Source organism: Protopterus annectens, chromosome 4.part1 (assembly GCF_019279795.1).
Source record: "Protopterus annectens isolate FY-2018-M chromosome 4.part1, PAN1.0, whole genome shotgun sequence".
In the NCBI taxonomy this organism is placed as follows: domain Eukaryota; kingdom Metazoa; phylum Chordata; order Ceratodontiformes; family Protopteridae; genus Protopterus; species Protopterus annectens.
In genome coordinates, this window is record NC_056734.1 from 842,691,569 (window position 1) to 842,709,663 (window position 18,095).

At 43.3% G+C, this 18,095-nt stretch overlaps 1 protein-coding gene across 3 annotated transcripts in view; it reads left to right on the plus strand.

The window, feature by feature from the left end:
* CEP63 (centrosomal protein 63) overlaps positions 1 to 18,095 on the plus strand; it is a 673,466-nt gene that overhangs the window by 313,281 nt on the left and 342,090 nt on the right. The window lies entirely within an intron of this gene.

Below are 18,095 nucleotides of genomic sequence, written 5' to 3' on the forward strand. Positions count from 1 at the left end.
AAAAAAAATAAATAAAAAGTCATGCATACCTCTGCTTGAGAAGTATTCAGATTTCCCCAAGAACAATAACAGTTTCAGCACCCTAGCTCTTGAATGCACAGTGACTCACAAATTTCGCACTCCAATTTAATGCTACGGATCATTCACTAAAATCAAACTCTTAGAATCGTAAGACCCATGAAAATAGTAAAAGTGGAGGATCAGAACAGTGATGCAGGCTTCCCTTGCAGTTCAGAATTTCATGGCACATGTATCAGTTTAGAGTGGGGGTTAAGCGCACAAGCCACTAACAGGATTTATTCTTTAGTTTTGGGCTGCATTCCCTCATTCTTTACTTTCAAAAACTGAGCTCCTTTAGTATACAGGATAAATCATTGACTGTGTCCCAGCTGATCCAAGTTTGATTAGAGGCTTGGGCACCTGCACAAATTGCGGATCTGTTATGGAGGTGTAGGAATGGTGAGGAATCGACCTGCTTACCTCTGCAGGAGGGAGGGTGTAGGGGCATGGCTAATTCTTGAATTCTGGTGGTGATACTGGTGCTGTGTTGAAAAATTAATACAGCTTGGGGGTGGAGGTGGAGATGGAGGAAGGGGAGAATGGCTGAATAAAGAAGCATTACAAATAGGCGAGATGTTTTCCTTGTGATATCCACGTGGATAACGAGTCTAGCATGTAAGCAGATGACAAGAAGAACAACTGTGAGCTGCATTATCATAACTTCTGATGTTCATCGTGTTTCACTGCTGCAGTCATTACACTTGGGTTATCCTGCTGTCAGGTGGTCCCGCAGTTGGCCAGAGTTCCAAAGTCTTGGTCCGGCATCGGTTGCTGTCGCCTCCTCCCTGACATCAGTGCGTCAGGGGTATATAAGAAGCAGCCGATGCCATTTTCTTCAGTCTTTCTTGCCGCGCAGTGCCCGAAGCAAAAGCAGTTCGCAAGTGCCGGTCGGCCAACTCCTGAGATATCAAATTTGATTTTCAGAACCGAAGTCTGCAATAAAGCTAAGTACCCCGTTGGGGAAACTTTTTCTTGCCTCAGACCGATGTCAGTAAAAGTTAATAATTGTATTTCTTGTGGGAAGCAAATACCTCATAAGGATTTTCATTCTTACTGTATTCCATGCCTAGGCCCATATCACGATGTCACTAGTTGTTGGTTTTGTGCTAGATTTAACAAACACACTATTAAACGTCGGTTTGATTTTGCTCGCCATTACTTTGGCCGAAGGTTTAATTATACCATGCCGTCGGAACAACTGACGACCGCAATTCACAAAAAAGCAAGGATAAGGACAGGCACCCGAGGCCCAAAACTGACGACGAAGCCTCTTCTAGGCCAGTCGCCAGTTCACCGGTTCTGAGTGAGGCGCATTCGCAGCCCCTGACACCCGCTACCTCAGAGCCACAGGCCACAGCCGACTCCCACATGGAGGTGCCTAGGCCTCTGGATACTCAAGGTGTTGGGCCTACGGAGACTATCCCTTCAGATGGGTCTGGAGCCGCTGAGCAGGCATCGGCTTCTGAGGGTGTTTTCAGACCTTCACAACTTACCATAGCAACTACAGCCAAGTCTAAAACTACATTAAAGACAAAGAAGCAAGTACAGCATTCACCTGAACAGGCCTCCATGCCTAAAAAGCAGATGCTCAAAATGGCCGAACACTTAATTACTCTGATCAGGGGTTCCCATCCCCCTCCTGACAAAAGGCCTAGACAGGATACAGACTATGATTCCTCTAACCAGGTTTCTATTTATTCTGATTCCTCTTCAGACCAGGGATACTCTTTACCCCCCCCCCCTATGAGGACTCAGATGCTGAAGAATCAATTCCATCAGCCTCTCCTCCTGAGGATTATTCTTTTGGGAAAACTTTACATACCATGAGGGAGAATTTCCATTGGGAGGGCCAGGATTACTCAGAATCCAAGAAAAGGCTCAGAGACTTTCTTTTATTGCCTCAGCACAGGCCCCTTGCTATTCCACCAGTGTTGGATATTGTGGGTGATGTGTTCTCTGAATCCAGTTTAAATCCAGATTCTTTACCCCCTGCTCCAGTCAAACCAGACAGGTACTACAGAGTCCCTGACTCTCACAAATTTCTTTATAAAAACCCTGCTGCTGACCCAGAAACTATTTCCCAGGGTCCCAAAGGGGTAAAGGCTTCCACGGCTAAAAATCCAGTTCCCTCGGACAGGGATTCTACAGCATTAGACAGATGGGGGAGGAAAGTTTACACCTCTGCAACTTTAGCAGTGAGGGCTTTAAACTGCCATTTTTGTATGCTTAAATACCAACAATATTTACTGTCTCAGTTAAAGCAGAAAATGAGTACAAGTGCAGAACAACCTGATTTTAAAGAAATGCAGGATTTATTGCATGCAGCTGAACAAGTGGGAAAGCATACTTTGCAATGTGGTTTTGATTCATTAGAGGCTTTTTGTAGAGCAGCAGTTACAGGATCTGTGATTCAAAGGCATGCTTGGTTAAAAGAACAAAGTTTACCAGATTATGTTACAGTAAAATTACTGGATGCTCCTTTACAGCAGGATATTTTATTTGGTGTCAAGGCAGAAGAGGTATTAAAGAAAATGGAGGATAAGGCAAAATCTATGCAAACAGTGAAGGATTTCTTACAGGTACAGCCACCTCGATTTAGCAGGAATTGGCCTACAAAAAATTGGTCCTTTCCAGTGTCAGACAGGCCACAGAGAGACAGATACAGACGCCCAAGAGGCAGATCTCAGCCCCAAGGCTCTTACAGACCAAGACAGTGGGGTGCTTCAACCTCAAAAGGAGGGGAAGACAAGTCACAACCTTACAGGAAATAATCCCAATGACTTCCCCCCCTAACAATGCCAAGCTCTTCCCTTTTGGCAGCTCCCTTAGGGGGGAAACTAGCACTTTTTTCACAAAACTGACAAGCAATCACCCAAGACAAATGGGTTCTGAATATTGTGTCTCAAGTTTACAGGTTCCACTTTCACACTTTACCAAGGCTAAAAGGAATGCCAGACTTGCCACAAAATCAGTGGGCAGAGGCACAAAAGCAAATTGCAGCCCTCATGGACATGAGAGCTATTCAAAAAGTGCCACAGCAGGAACAAGGACAAGGATTTTACTCAAGACTCTTCCTGGTCCCCAGAAATGACAAAGCCTGGAGACCCATACTAGACCTGTCTACTCTAAATACTTACCTGGATGTTCCGAAATTCAAAATGTTGACACTACAGCAGCTCCTTCCCATGTTGGGCAAGAAAGCTTGGCTTGTTACCTTGGACCTCAAAGAGGCATACCTACATGTCCCTATCAGGCAAAATTGCAGAAGATACCTCAGGTTCATAGCTGGTTCAATGCACTACCAATTCTCTGCACTGCCCTTTGGCTTATCTACTGCGCCCAGGGTCTTCACAAAGTGCCTGGCACTAGTAAATGCATTTTGCAGACAAAAAGGAATTCAAATATATCCATACCTGAACGACTGCCTGATTCAAGCAGAGAGCAAAGACATTCTTCGAAGGCATCTGGCATTTGTAAAAAGGTTGCTAATTTTCCTAGGGTACACAGTAAACGAAAAGAAGTCAAAACTAGTGCCCTCACAAGAGATAATATTCCTGGGTGCCAGCTTAAATACAATGGCCCAGATGGCTTATCTCACGCCAAACAAGCAAGGACAACTGACTCAGTATTTTTAATTGATGGCAACCAAGTCTCAACTTCCTGCAAGAAAAATTCTGCAGGCCTTGGGATTCATGGCATCCTGCATACTACTAATTCCATATGCCATACTGCATATGAGGAAACTACAATGGTACCTAAAAAGTGTTTGGACTCAACACTCTCACAGCTTGGAAACAGTAATACCCCTAATTCCCTGCCTACAACAGGAGTTTCAATAGTGGGCACAGACATGTCACCTCAACAAGGGTCATCCTTTCACTCTTCCCACAGCCAGGCAGACCTTAACAACAGATACTTCTGATTACACCTGGGGAGCACACATGGCAGGAAAGTGTATTCAGGGCAAATGGACCACAGACAAAATGCACCTTCACATCAGTCAAAAAGAGATGTTGGCTGTACAAATGCCCTAACAGCTTTCAAGGACCTTCTGCATCCAGGACAATTATTATTAAAGACAGACAACACCACAGTAATGTGGTACATAAACAAGCAAGGGGGCACTCATTATTTTATCCCCTATGCAGGCAAGCCATGACCTTGTGGAATGCAGCTGTAACTTATCAAGTTCATCTGCAAGCACAATTCCTGCCAGGAAAGAAAAATACTCTGGCAGACGACTTAAGCAGAAACATCATGGATCCTCACGAGTGGAAATTAAATCCACAGGTCTTCATAGGTTCATAGGTTCATAGGTTCATAGGTTCATACTAGGCTATCTGCCCTAGGGCATTTATAAGCCTAGCCAGAATGTGTTTGGCTTTCGCCACCCATTTTAAATTAATTTTGCTATGCCCTTTTTTGAGGTTAGTATACTGTGCCTCTGTCTAACAGTGACACAGAAGTGATACCCGGGGTAAACCTACGATCTCCCATCCACTCATCAAGATTCCTCTTGAAGATGGTCAGTGAGGGACTCTGCCTAACCTGGACTGGGATTTTATTCCAGAGTGAAGGGAGCCTCTGGGTTATGAATCTGTCCCTCCAGCATGTCCTATTTATTTCAGTGCTGAGGTTCAAGTCTCTCGAGCGTGTAGCTCGATGGGGTTTGGATTTCCTGAGGTGCAGTATGTCCATTAATTCCGGGTTGGACATGGCTTTATATGTCAGGCACAGATCGCCTCTGAACAGGCAGTATGCCACTGAGTAGAGCTGGAGTTTCTTTAACCGGGCAGCATATGGCATCTGTTTGAGCCCTTTGATCCTCTTGGTGAGGTACTTTTGGGGTCTTTCCAGTTGCTGCAGGTGTCTGGTAAGGTACATCCCAAAAGGGGCATTGTACTCAATTATGGGCATGATGAGGGATGAGTAAAGAGGCACGATGACCTCCCTTGATCTAGATGTGATGATAATGCAAAAATGGGGGTGCCCCAACATAGAAAAATGGGGGTGCCTGGACATAGATCCCCCCCCACTGAATTGCCAACTACAAAAATTCTGCACAAGGACTTATCGCACACAAGCATGGAAAGTGGATGCTCTTTCGTTCAGCTGGAAAAGCCTAAAAGTTTATACCTTCCCACCTCTGCCTCTCCTTTCAAAGGTACTCCTAAAAGCCAGACAAGAAAAACCACAGATGATTCTGATTGCTCCAGACTGGCCATGCCAGCATTGGCACCCAATCTTAAAGAATTTAGCTCACGGCCCACCTTGGATTTTGCCTCAAATTCCACACCTACTGACTCAACAAAACAATCAGATCCTGCACAGTCAGCTGAAAACCTTAAACCTGGCTGCATGGCTGATACATTAGCCAAACAGACAACATTTCTCTCTAAAGCTGTTACGGATGCCATTTTGGAGGCCAGGAGGCCTAGCACCAGGAAATCTTATTCAGAAAAGTGGAAGAGATTCTGTGCCTGGAACCAGGCTCAAAGCCTTGACCCTCTTGTCCCTAACATTCCTCAGATACTACAATATTTAACTGAGATGCTGGACAAAAGACTATCCTTCTCACCCATTAAGATCCACATCTCTGCCGTCTTGGCTCATTACAACACAGATCCTCCTATTTTCTGTCCTTCATTGCTAAAACAGTACCTCAGAGGGGCTAAAAACATAAGACCGCCCCGGAGAGCACCAACACCTACTTGGGACCTCAATTTTGTCTTGGAAAAGCTCACTTTACCTCCTTTTGAGCCAGCCAATTCAGCAGAATTAAAATATGTATCATGGAAAACTGCTCTGCTCCTGGCAATAACCTCAGCACGAAGAGTCTCAGAACTACAGGCACTAATGGCAGTGGAGCCTTTCATAATTTTTCACCAAGACAGGGTTTCTCTAAGAACAAACCCTTCTTTTTTGCCTAAGGTAGTATCCAGTGTGGCCCTTAACCAAACTATTCACTTGCCAACTTTTTATCCAAATCCCCAGAATAAAGGGGAGAAACTTCTACATTCCTTGGACATACATAGGCAATTACGCTTCTACTTGGACAAAACAAAAGCTTTCAGAAAAACTGAACAGTTGTTTGTATCATATGCTGCAGGATCACAGGTAAAGGCTATTTCAAAGCAGACCATTTCAAAGTGGATAGGACACTGTATCCAGTACACACAGCATGGGAAACCTGTACCATCTAACATCGGGCCACATTCCACCAGGGCAACTGCCACTTCTACTGCCTACCTTAGAGGAGTACCTACCAAAGACATTTTGGAAGCTGCAACTTGGAGTTCAGTGCACACCTTTACCAAGCATTACCACTTGCCTCTTTATTCTAGATCCACAGCTGGCTTTGCCACTTCAGTGCTGCAGGGCCTCATAGCCACACCAAATCCTCTAAAGAACCAGCCACCCTGACTCAACTTTGGGATTCAACCCAAGTGTAATGACTGCAGCAGTGAAACACGATGAACATAGTACAGTTTTGTACCTACTATAAATGTAGATGTTCGAGTGTCTTCACTGCTGCGGTCCTGGTTACCCACTCGCCATCCCCTCTTTCTTAGCTGGGTCTTATGTATACATTTCTACACTATACTACCTATGTGGTGTATTTGTTGGTTACTGAAGGTTTTGTTTTTACCTTATTGTATGTTTTGTAAGCAATATGCATTGCCTATCTTTTTGGGGGCACCTGACATCTGGGGCAAGAAAAACTGAAGAAAATGGCGTCGGCTGCTTCTTATATACCCCTGACGCACTGACGTCAGGGAGGAGGTGACAGCAACTGACGCTGGACCAAAAACTTTGGAACTCTGGCCGACTGCGTGACTGCCTAATGGCAGGATAACCCAAGTGTAATGACTGCAGCAGTGAAGACACTCGAACATCTACATTTATGGTAGGTACAAAACTGTACTGTCTGTCCCCTCTGGCAGTGTGTGAAAGGCTGTCACCCCAGCAAATCTATGAATAGTGACAGTTCTGAATTGGAGGCCCTCATTGGGTAGATTACATAGGTGGGCTGTCATGTGCATACAGGTCCTAGGAATGCAACTATAAGGAACTGGGTAAGGAGAAACCTGAGGTCAGTGAAAGCAGTGATTAGAAAAAAAATCTTTGCTTGTGGCACTGAGTGACTCACTAAATCAGATGATACTCATATTACCTGGATAATTAAAACAAAAACAAATGTTAATGCCTTTGCTTGCTGAGTAGAACATGTTCTGGTCATGGAGGTTACAGTGTGACGTGTTCCAGCTCACTTTCAGTTGCTCTGCACATACTTACGTTTTTTTTCATCTTTTCTGTGGATGGTGTTCTTTTTTAATAGCAATGGCTGCCAGATAACTGCTTATTAGCTGCTGTTATTCTCAGTTATGTCTCTTATCTTACTGTTGGCTATAATTTTAGTGTGTTTGCTTCTTAAATAGCTTTCACCTCTAGATAGGGATGGCTGTCACATAAACAGCTGTTAAAATCTCCAAAACATTCTGTGGTAGATCCGTTAAGAACTCTGTGTCAGCCCCTTTTATTCCTAAAGGAGAAATTTGTGTCTTAGCCAATGACCGTCCTTCCACCAGAGAAAGACCCTTACTGTGAAACCAACAGAAAAATAATTTTTCTTTTCTTTTTGGACAGATGCAGTTTTCTGAGAGATCCTCAGAGGTTTAGTTTTTATCCCATCCCTGGGAAAGAGGGAGTACAGATGCTAAGATATCAGTTACCCCCATATGTTGTAGCTCTGATAGGTTAATGAAAGAGATGAGATTTTGTTACATGATTCTGGATGATGACGATGAATACACACACAAATTACATATCACTGTTTGAAGATTCCAAGCACAGGCTATTTGTCATATTATTTTCCATAATTAATTCTACTTTCTGGGGAAGATTTCTTGCCTTGGCACTTCAGGATGACTTACTTTGTTTTGGTATATGTGCTTTAGTCCAGCTGTTCAAGCTCCACTCTCTATGCCCCAGACACACACACACACACACACACACACACACACACACACACACACACACACACACACACATCTGCAAGGCAAGAAAACCTCTGCTCTGGCCTTTTTGGAGGTTGTGCTTACTAGATATTTTTTAATTTTTTTCTTCTTTTTAATTACTTTTTTGGCTTCAGCCTTGCTGATGTTCCTTCATTTAGCTCAGATTTCCAAAAGCAGACTGTATAAAGTCTGTTATTACACGATGTAGCCACCAGATGGCAACAGATGCACATTTCAAAGCAGTCTTGTATGTGTGTATATTTGGATTCACTTTATATCCTCGAAGTACTGAAATGTCAAAATTCCATATTTCGAAGCTATAAAGTCAAATCTTTAAAACATAGAAAACTCAAAACTGCTAAATTCAAAATCTCGCACACCGGAGATTTTGAATTTTGCAGTACTACTGCACACACACACACACACACACACACACACACACACACACACACACACACACACACACGCGCCATCCTCCCCACACACAAACACAAGCTGTCTACTACATAAAAGCAGGGGACCAAGCACCCCTGCACCCCCCTACTTAAATATTCTAACTCCGAGGTCGCACTACACACAAACACACACACACCACCACACAAGCTACATTCTCCTCGCACACACACATCACAGCAACAAAACACACTAACACACACCACAGCCCCTACCCAAAACTCTTAGCACACACACACACTTGAATCCATAAAACAGCGGAACCTCAGAAGCATTAAATTCAAAACCTCCGGTATTCAAGGTTTTGAATTTCGCGCTTCTGAGCTTTTGCTCTTTTCCAGATTCTACTTTATGGGCTCGAAATACTGAATTTTATCATTTCAGTATTTCGAGCTTCTAAAGTGAATCCATATATTTGCAGACTTTTCAGCTGGATGATCAGCTGTTAGCATCTCTTGAGGTCATCCCATTATAAGGTACTTGATGTCTTAAGACATCTGGCAGCAGATCAGTCTGTTAGGCAGTAGTACCAACTACGGTCTAGGTGATCATTTTAACTGGATCAACTCGTTATACCGGTCCGGCTACAGGCATAGCTAGGAATATGTCAGAAATGCCTCAGTGTACATTTTTAACATTTTATTCATGTTTGTGGTTAAATGACATGTGCACAAAACTGGCTTTCTTTCCAAGGCTGAAAGCAGTTTCTGCATGCTGTCTCTCTTGCCAAATGCCATGTGATCTTGTGTGGACATTTTATGCTTGTATATTTGTATTTCTTGATAACCGCAGTTGTCAAACTGCAAATAGTCCATCAATATAATCACCTACACCACTAATCGACAATGTACAACTTTGACTCAGAGTATATTGTAGAAGCAAGTCTAAATTGTTTTCTTTCATACTGCCTATACTGCATGGTCAACTCTACACACAAAATCACTTTTTATTGCTTTTTTGTGGAGCATTGCAGTTTAGCGGGGGTACTGCCAGTTACTAAAGGCTGGGGGTGCTCAGAGGTCCAGAGGGGACGCTTGTGACCTGTAAATATCGACCAATTTATCTCAGGCTTAGTCTGGGTGAAATATTTCACAAACAAAAAGTAATAAGATTCATGTTTATGATATTACTATTTGCTATAATAAAAGCATATGAATGATATGATCTGTTTATAATGTCATATGGAACTGATATGAGAATAACTCCGCAGAAATTTCATACAAAAATTACAAATGAAGCTACTGCCTTCCTTTATCCCATTCCATGTTTGAGTAAGATGCATATTTTGTTGAATGGATGGGCTTTGAGTATACTGTTTACGCAGATGGCTTGTGTATCAGGAACTTGGATGACTGCGTGAAAGGGGGAGGGTGACTAACAGACATTAGTACAATACCGTGGCTACTGTGTTGAATCTGAGAATTACATGGTGGTGAGTAACAACTTATATTATTGAATAGCAGAGCCTCTCTGGGTTCAGTCTTTCTGGCCAGTGTCCTAGCAGCTCAATGTACACTTTATATTCTGAACTTAGTCATAGCCAAACTGCCATTTCCAAATTTACAATATATTATACAGTGGGATGTCAGAATTATAGTCAGAAATAGACTGAAGTCACAGAGTCTATGCTTTTGCTTTGTATGGCATGACCTATCATGCAGGGGACAATAAACACTGGTTTGAGTCTGATTTAAAAGAATGTGCATACACACAGACATCTACTAGTATATGTCCTTCTATATCACTGTTGTAGTATTCCTTACATAAACCATCTCCTGCCAGGGACAGCCCAATATCCGGCCAGTATACCAAAGCCTTTAGTATTATTTACAGGCACTGTATGCCACAAGTATGCTCCCTACGCAAGGCATAGGGCATAAAAGTGGAATAAGGATGCACACACTTCAGAATTTCTTTGCCACCGGTTCGAATGCCATGATTGAACATCGGTCTGAACGACTTTCTTCTGTGCTGGTTACTGAGCCATTTATCAGATAAGTGCCCCATTGGGGTTCTTCCTTATCTTTCTCTTATTTTTGGAGTTGTTGGTTTCATCTCATCCAGATAGGGAAAATGTCAGTGTGGGAGGTAGATTTGCAATTAAGATCATCACGACTAGTGTCTCTTATGTCTGGATGCTTCCCACGACCATATACAGTGTTCTATCTGTCATGCATTTGTCCCCAAGGCACTACATAGTTGCCTCTCCTCCTTGTCTATTTACTTTGAAAATCAACATCTTAAGCTGTTAGCTGAGGGTGCTATGGTGTAGACTTCCCATACCAAGGGTAAGCCATTAGCCAAGAAAAAGGCCGACACACAGGTCTGGTACAGCTGCTGTCTGTTCTCTCCCAAACATCTCTCTTGAGAATAGTAAAATCCTGGAGGATCATCCTGTTGTTGCTTTGGATTTCGCTGCCACGACCCTGTTGGAGGCCAGAATGGATATCACTTCTTACACACCCTCACAGGCTTTACAAATATCTGCTCCAGACATTAAAGGGGAAACTTGACTGGTTATAGCTGAAGGACTGAGGAGGATTCCACACAAGTTAATGAGGGGGAAGATCCGTACTATGCTTATTGAGTGTTGACAAAAGTCCAGCCTTCCCAGATTTTTTGTGAGGACATCCTGCAGAAAAAGAAGCAGAAAACCAAGCATATTTCCCATACTGTTAAGGATCCCCTGATTTTACTCAGGGGTTGTTTAAGCTTTAATGGATTTAAAGCCTCCTCAAGTGGTCTCTGTGTCAGCTCCTCCCTGATCTTCCATTCCTCTTAACAGGCCTAGAGAGGAATCTTATGATAGGATTAGGATTCAGGGGGAAGAGTCGTTAGCTTACTCTTCTCAGATCTTTTCCCCATTAGACTACAGTTCAGAGGAGGAGGATTCTATTAGTCCTATTTTCTCATGTAGAGGACCTCTGCTTTGGACCACTATTTCCCATATGATGGAATTCTTTAAGTGGCATTGTTCACAAGTTTATGATATCCAAAAGAGATATTTTGAGCTCCTCCAGATAGAGTCTCCCAAGCCTTCACTTCTGGCTGCCCTCCTGGATACCTTTTCAGCAGCTTTTGTAGCCCCTGCTGCTAAAAAAAACTGACAGAATTTACAAGGTGCCTAATTATTGTAAATTTCTGTATAAATGTCCTTCTGTGGATCCTTCTGTGGTGTCTGTCTCCTCTGACAAAACCCCCAAGCTGTTGCCCTCTACCGAGCTGCTTCCTTCTGATAAGGATAGTATGGCCATGGAAAGTCTGGCAAAAAGGGCTATACTGCTGACAACCCTGTCTTTTAGGGCTATTAATTACCAGACATGTTTGAGCCCTCCTTTCTCAAGTTTCTCAGATGATTTCTGATCCTCCTGATTCTGAGGGGATGGCTTTGTCCATTTCCTTGTTGGTTTCTACTTCTGATGTTCCCACCACTGTATTCAGTGCAGTTATGTTTCTTCCAGGGCTGCTGCATTTAGTTCTGTTCTGAGGTGTTACTCTTGGCTTTCTCTTCAGGCTTAACATGACAATATTAAGGCCACATTATTGGATGCTCCTTTGGATAATAAAAATCTTTTTCATCCTGTTGCTGCTGAACTTTTAAATTTCTCCAGGATAAGGGCAAAGTCTTGAAGTAGTTGAAACATATTTTTGTTTCTCCTAGCAACCGACCCAGAAATCCCAAGTCTGGTATTTGGGCCGACTGAGGGCTACCTGCAGGCAGATAACCCGAGTGTGATGACTTCAACAGTGAATACACTCGAACACCTACATTTATGGTAAGTGTACACAACTGTACTTTCCCTTCCTTCCTTGTCTCAGGCGTGAGCTTCAGTGATGGATTCATCAACTTTCTCTCAGCCTGGCATTTCCTTTTCAGTCTCCAGTCCTGACTCAAGAACTCTTTACAGATGCATCAAATGAGGTGGGGAGCTTTCTTCAGCTCTCTCAAGGTTCAGGGTCTCTGTCATCTTCATCAGAGGTCAGACCACTTCAACATCAAGGAGATGAGGGTTCTGCTTCTAGCTCTTCAGGCTTTTTTTACCCTCTTTCATTCTGGGCCCCTCAAAGTTTTCACGGACAATATCACAGTGATATGGTATGTACAAGGTCCTACCTCCTTTGTAGGTTAGCTCTTCAGGTCTGGGTTCCAACTGTCCAGTGTCAAGTGACTCTTCAGGCTGTCTACATTCTTTCTGAGCATAGTCTAGTGGCAGACTCTTTGAGCAGGTCCAGCACACAAGCTTACAAATGAATGCTTCATAGAGATGCGTTCCTGGACATTGTCCATCTGTGGATTATTCTTCAGATAGATCTTTTTGCCTCCCCTCTGAATGCGGAGATTTCTATTTTTTCTTCCAGAGTCTCAAGTCATCTGGCTTGGAAAGTGGATGTCCTGCCATTTCCTTGGATAGGGATGTTTCTGCACACCTTCTCTCCTCTTCCCTTGCTTCTGAGAGTCTTGCACAAGGTCAGACAGGACTCTCCCAAAATCATGATGACTCCCTTTTGGTGCCAACAGCATTGGGTCCCCCTTCTTTCTCACTTGGCCAGGGACAATCACCACAAGTTACCTCACAAGGTGGACAAGACAAGGGGTCTCTTATGCATCGCTACTTGCCTAGTCTTCACCTGATGCTGTGGGTGATAGGATTTTGATCCTTTTTAAGCATATTTTTTCTGAGGATGTGCTTTGGGTCCTGCAGGTGGCCAGGAAGCCCGCTACCAGGAAATCATATTTATCCAAATGGAAAGTATTTTCTATCTGGTGCCTCTATCACCATCAGAATACTCTATCTGCAGAGGTTTCTGTGGTCCTCCCTTATTTGTGTGATCTGCTCTATGCTGGGTTGGTATGTTCTTTAGTTAAAGCTCACCTAGCAGTAATTTCTGGTTGTCAGCCCTTGAATCCTCCTCTGACCTCTAAATTTGAGGGCAAACAGTTTCTTAAAGATGTCCTTCATATCAGGGCTCCCAGGAATCCTATTCTGCCTTCCAGGGTCAGTTTTGTTCTTGAAAAATTGACCCAGGCTGCCTTTGACCCTGCTTCTTCAGCTTCCTTACAACATTGTACTTGGAAGACTGTTCTTCTTTTGGCTCTTAGTTCGGCCAAGAGGGTTTTAAGAACCTCAGGTTGTCATGGCTGCTTCTCCTTTCTTAATTTTCCAAATGGACAGGGTGTCTCTTCCTACTAATCATCCATTAATGCACAAGGCAGTCAATGAGTTGTGTCTTAGTCAGTCTATTAATTTGCATTCCTTTTCCCTTCTCCACAGTTTGCCATTGAGAAGGTTCTTCACACCTTGTATTTGCATAGACAGCTGAGATATTATTTGGATAAACCTAAAGTTGTCTGAGCAGCTTTTTATTTTTTTTTCTATGGGTTTAACTGTTTCTAAGCAGACTGTCTCTTCCTTGATATCTAAAGCCATTTATTTATGTTATTCTTTTCATGATAAATGTCTTTCCTCTTCACTACAGACTCACTCTACCAGAAGTGAGTCTCCTACTTGGTCTTCTGTCCATACCTTCACTAAGCATTATACGTTGGATGTCATTTCCAGGGCTAGAGCTATCTTTGCCAGGGCTGTCTTGCATGGGTTCCTAAAGGGCTCTTCAGTGCTAACCCCCTCCCCAGGTTTCCTCCTGAGCTGTTGTAGTCTCCCTTATGTAAGGAATACTACAATAGTGATATAGAAGGACATAGTACAGTTATGTAAAATCTTACCATAACAGTAGATGTCCTTCTGTTCACTGTTGCAGTATTCATTCCCCCCCCCCCCCCCCCGCTCTTTTCTGTTCACCTTACCCTGCTGGCTGAGGGGTTCCTGGTCTGGCTTCTACTTCTTGATGCACATGTTCCTCCTAATCCCTAGAGACATTATTTTCCTCCTGGAGCTTTTCAGTTCTGAAGTGTGTGTGTCAGTACATCATCTTTTTGCCCTACACCTTGCGCAGGGAACATATGTGTGACGTATGGTGCCAGTAAATACTAATGGCTTTGGTATACTAGCTGGACATTTTGCTATCCTTAGAAGGAGATCCCTCTTATGTAAGGAATTTTGCAACAGTGATGAGAAGGACTTATAGTGTTATGATAAGATTTTACACAATTATACTTTCTCAACTATAGAAAGCAGCAATGCAGACATGCATGAAAAATCTTGGGTTTGAGAAACAAGGCAGGGATTGGATAATGAAAAAACCTGCAGCTACAGAAACATTGCCATTATCAGTGATGCACTTGATATCATTTATAAAAGTAGTAGTGATAGTTTCAGTGCTGTGACCCCAACAAAAACAATGCAGCAGTTGGAAGGTCATAAAATTCATCCAAATATACATTCATCTGCTGGCTCTGTAAAGGTGCTATATGTGAGACAGAAATCTTCTGCAAAAAGTCATTAAGACACTGAATAAAAGGATAGAGCTGCTTCCAGCATGCCTTGGTAGCATAGGGACTTTAGACCTGTATATATGCACATACTTTGTGTAGAGAGGCACAGCTCCCCATCATGGCTATGTGGCAGCTTTAACTTTTGGGGGCTGGGAGACTAGAAAGCTGTGTGTTCTGTTCCCACTCCAGATGAGTAGATTGTTGACACCACAGTGCAGCATTAAGATGGTGCTGCCCTCCTGAGTGTGTCGTCCTTCGGATAAGATGATAAACAGAGGGTCCCATATGCCTGAGCTGTGGTGATAGCTCAGGTGGATATAAAAAGACTAAGGCATCTTTTGAAAAGTATAGGGGAAGTTCCCAGATTCTGTGCCAAATTTCCTCTACTAGCAGGAATACCACCTTGAGTCTCCCCTTAAGAGGTCACTAGACTAGTGAGACTAAGCTGGTCATCAAAGAATGATTGAATTTATAAATAAATAAATACCTGCAAGTCTGTGTTACTTGTATTCCATTTCCAGACATGTTGATCATCTCAGAAGCTTTACATAGTTCTCATGATATTGTCTCTGCTTCCAGAATGATGAGCGTCAGAAGTCATCAGGCGAGGCTTATGTAAAATGTAGATGGCTGACATCATATACACACACACACACACACACACACACACACACACACACACACACACACACACACACACACACACACACCTGGCTTTTAAAAGCTTTGTTCACTAAGTGTGCAACTGCTTTCTTGAAATATGTTGAACAGTACTATTTGTATTGGGGGCTATAGAAAGTTACCATCTGTTCTGCTAACACTGCACGTTTCCCATCTGCTTCTCCCTCTCATCTTTTTTGGGATGTTCATGGTCTTAATTATTGACTCCCCTGCACTCACTTTACCAGAAAACCATACACTATATGAGGAACAGACCAAAACTGTTAGGCAAAATCAGGGACAGTTGACAGTTATGTTGCTTAAAGTTTGATTTGGTTTCCTGCCAGAAATTAAAAATAAAGTAAACAGACTCTGTTCAAAGGAAGATTCACTCTAGATTCATTCAGCCGAGACTGTTCATCTTACTCTACTTTTCTTATCTTTTAGCTCAGAATTCACCCTCTGGAGCTGCTTCTTTTGCTTACGGAAATTAAATTAAAATGCATACCTGGAACATAAAGGCATCCCTAAAGATGTTCTTCGTGTTTCACTGCTGCAGTCCTAACGATTGATTTATCCATGTTGTGGTAGCCCTTAGTCGGTCTGAATACCAGAGACAGGGTTTTGTGAGTCGGCTGCTGTCACTTGCTGTGTGATGTCAATTCTTCCGAGCTGTAAAGGAGAGCAGGCGATGCCATTACCTCAGTCTTTCTTGCTGTGGAGCCTACAGCAGAAGCAATTCACAACAGTGCTGGTCGGCTGTTTCCAGATTTCGAACATCAGCTGAAAACGCCTAAAGCTAAGTATCCTGTTGGGGATCCTTCCTTTTTCTTGCACTAACCAATGTCCAAAAAAGTCAGTAACTGTCTCGCCTGTGGAAAGCAAATACCACACCGAGACTTCCATTCTTACTGAGTCACTTGCTTAGGCCCAGATCACGACGTACCCTGCTGTCAGTTCTGTGCCCTCTTTAACGCTAGAACTATTCGTCGTAGAGCTCTGTTTGTAGCCAGTTGTGTTTGTCTTCCATCTCTGATTACCAATATGGCATCTGTCAGTCAGCAAACCCCAGATCTTCCAAAAAAACGTAAGGATAAGGATAGAGACAAACCATATAAGGCCAAGCCTTCTGATGACACCACCGTTAAACGTGTCGTCAGTTTTTCGGAATTCAGTGAGGTGCTTTCGCAGCCCCTGATACCCGACTCGATTACTTCGGAGTCCTGTATGCCACAGATGTCTGCATCATCTAATGAGCCTTTGGCTGTCTCTGCCTCGGTTGGGTCCAGAGCCGCTAAGCAGGCACCAGCTTCCGAGGATACCACTCGCACTTCGGATTTTACTTCAAGGCCTTCGGGCTCTCTTCCGACTAACACACAGACAGCACCGAGGGATACTCTTCAGGCCAGACTTAGAGCTACTCCAAAGAAAACAGCAAAAAGTCTCCATTCCACTACTCCTCCCCCTCCTCAAACTAGAATGCTTAAAATGCTGGAGGAACTCATCACTTTCATCCTGGTTAATCAGGCCACTCCAGTCAAAAGGAGAAGGAAACCTTCTCTAGACATCCAATCGGATTTAGACTCAGAGGGATCTGACTCCTCTGTTTTTGAAGAGGATAATCCTCTTACTGCCTATGAAGACTCAGATGCAGAAGAATCTATTCCTTCTGCATCACCTTTGGAGGACTTTTCCTTTGGGGAAACCCAACACACCCTCAGGGAACACTTCCAATGGGAATCGATGGATTTCCATCAATCTAAGAAAAGACTAAGAGAGTTTCTGGACCTACCCCACCATAGGCCTCTGGCCATCCCAACCATCTTCGAGGTGGTAGATGATGTTTACCAAGAATCCAGCTTTACACCTGCGCCCAGAAAACCTGACAGGTACTACACGGTACCTGACTCACATAAATTCCTCTACAGAAATCCTGTAGCAGATCCAGAGGTGATTACTCAAGAACCTAAGGGAGTTAAGGCTACCTATGCAAAGAATCCTGCTCCCTCAGACAACGAATCCAGGGCCCTGGACAGATGGGGTAACAAAAGTATATACCTCGCAACTTTAACTATAAGGGCTCTCAACTGTCAGTTCCATATGTTAAAATATCAGCAGCACACTTTGGAAATTTTGAAACAGAAAATGTCTGCTTTACCAAATTTTGCCAACAATAAATAAATAGCAAAATTACTGCACTCTTCATCTCAGGTGGCAAAGCACTCCTTGCACTGTGGATTTGATGCCCTAGAAGCTTCTAGCAGGTCAGCAGTGACAGGATCTCTTAGAAGACATGCATGGTTGAAGGAACAACCTCTCCCTGATCATGTCAAAGCTAAAATCATGGATGCACCTCTTGTTCGGACAGAAAACTGAAGAGGTACTTAAAATGATGGAAGACAAAGCAAAATCGATGCAGACTGTCAAGTACAACCTCCTAGGTTCAGCAGAAATTTTCTCTCTAAACACTGGTCCTTTCCTGCACCAAACAGGCAGGCACAAGGCAAAAC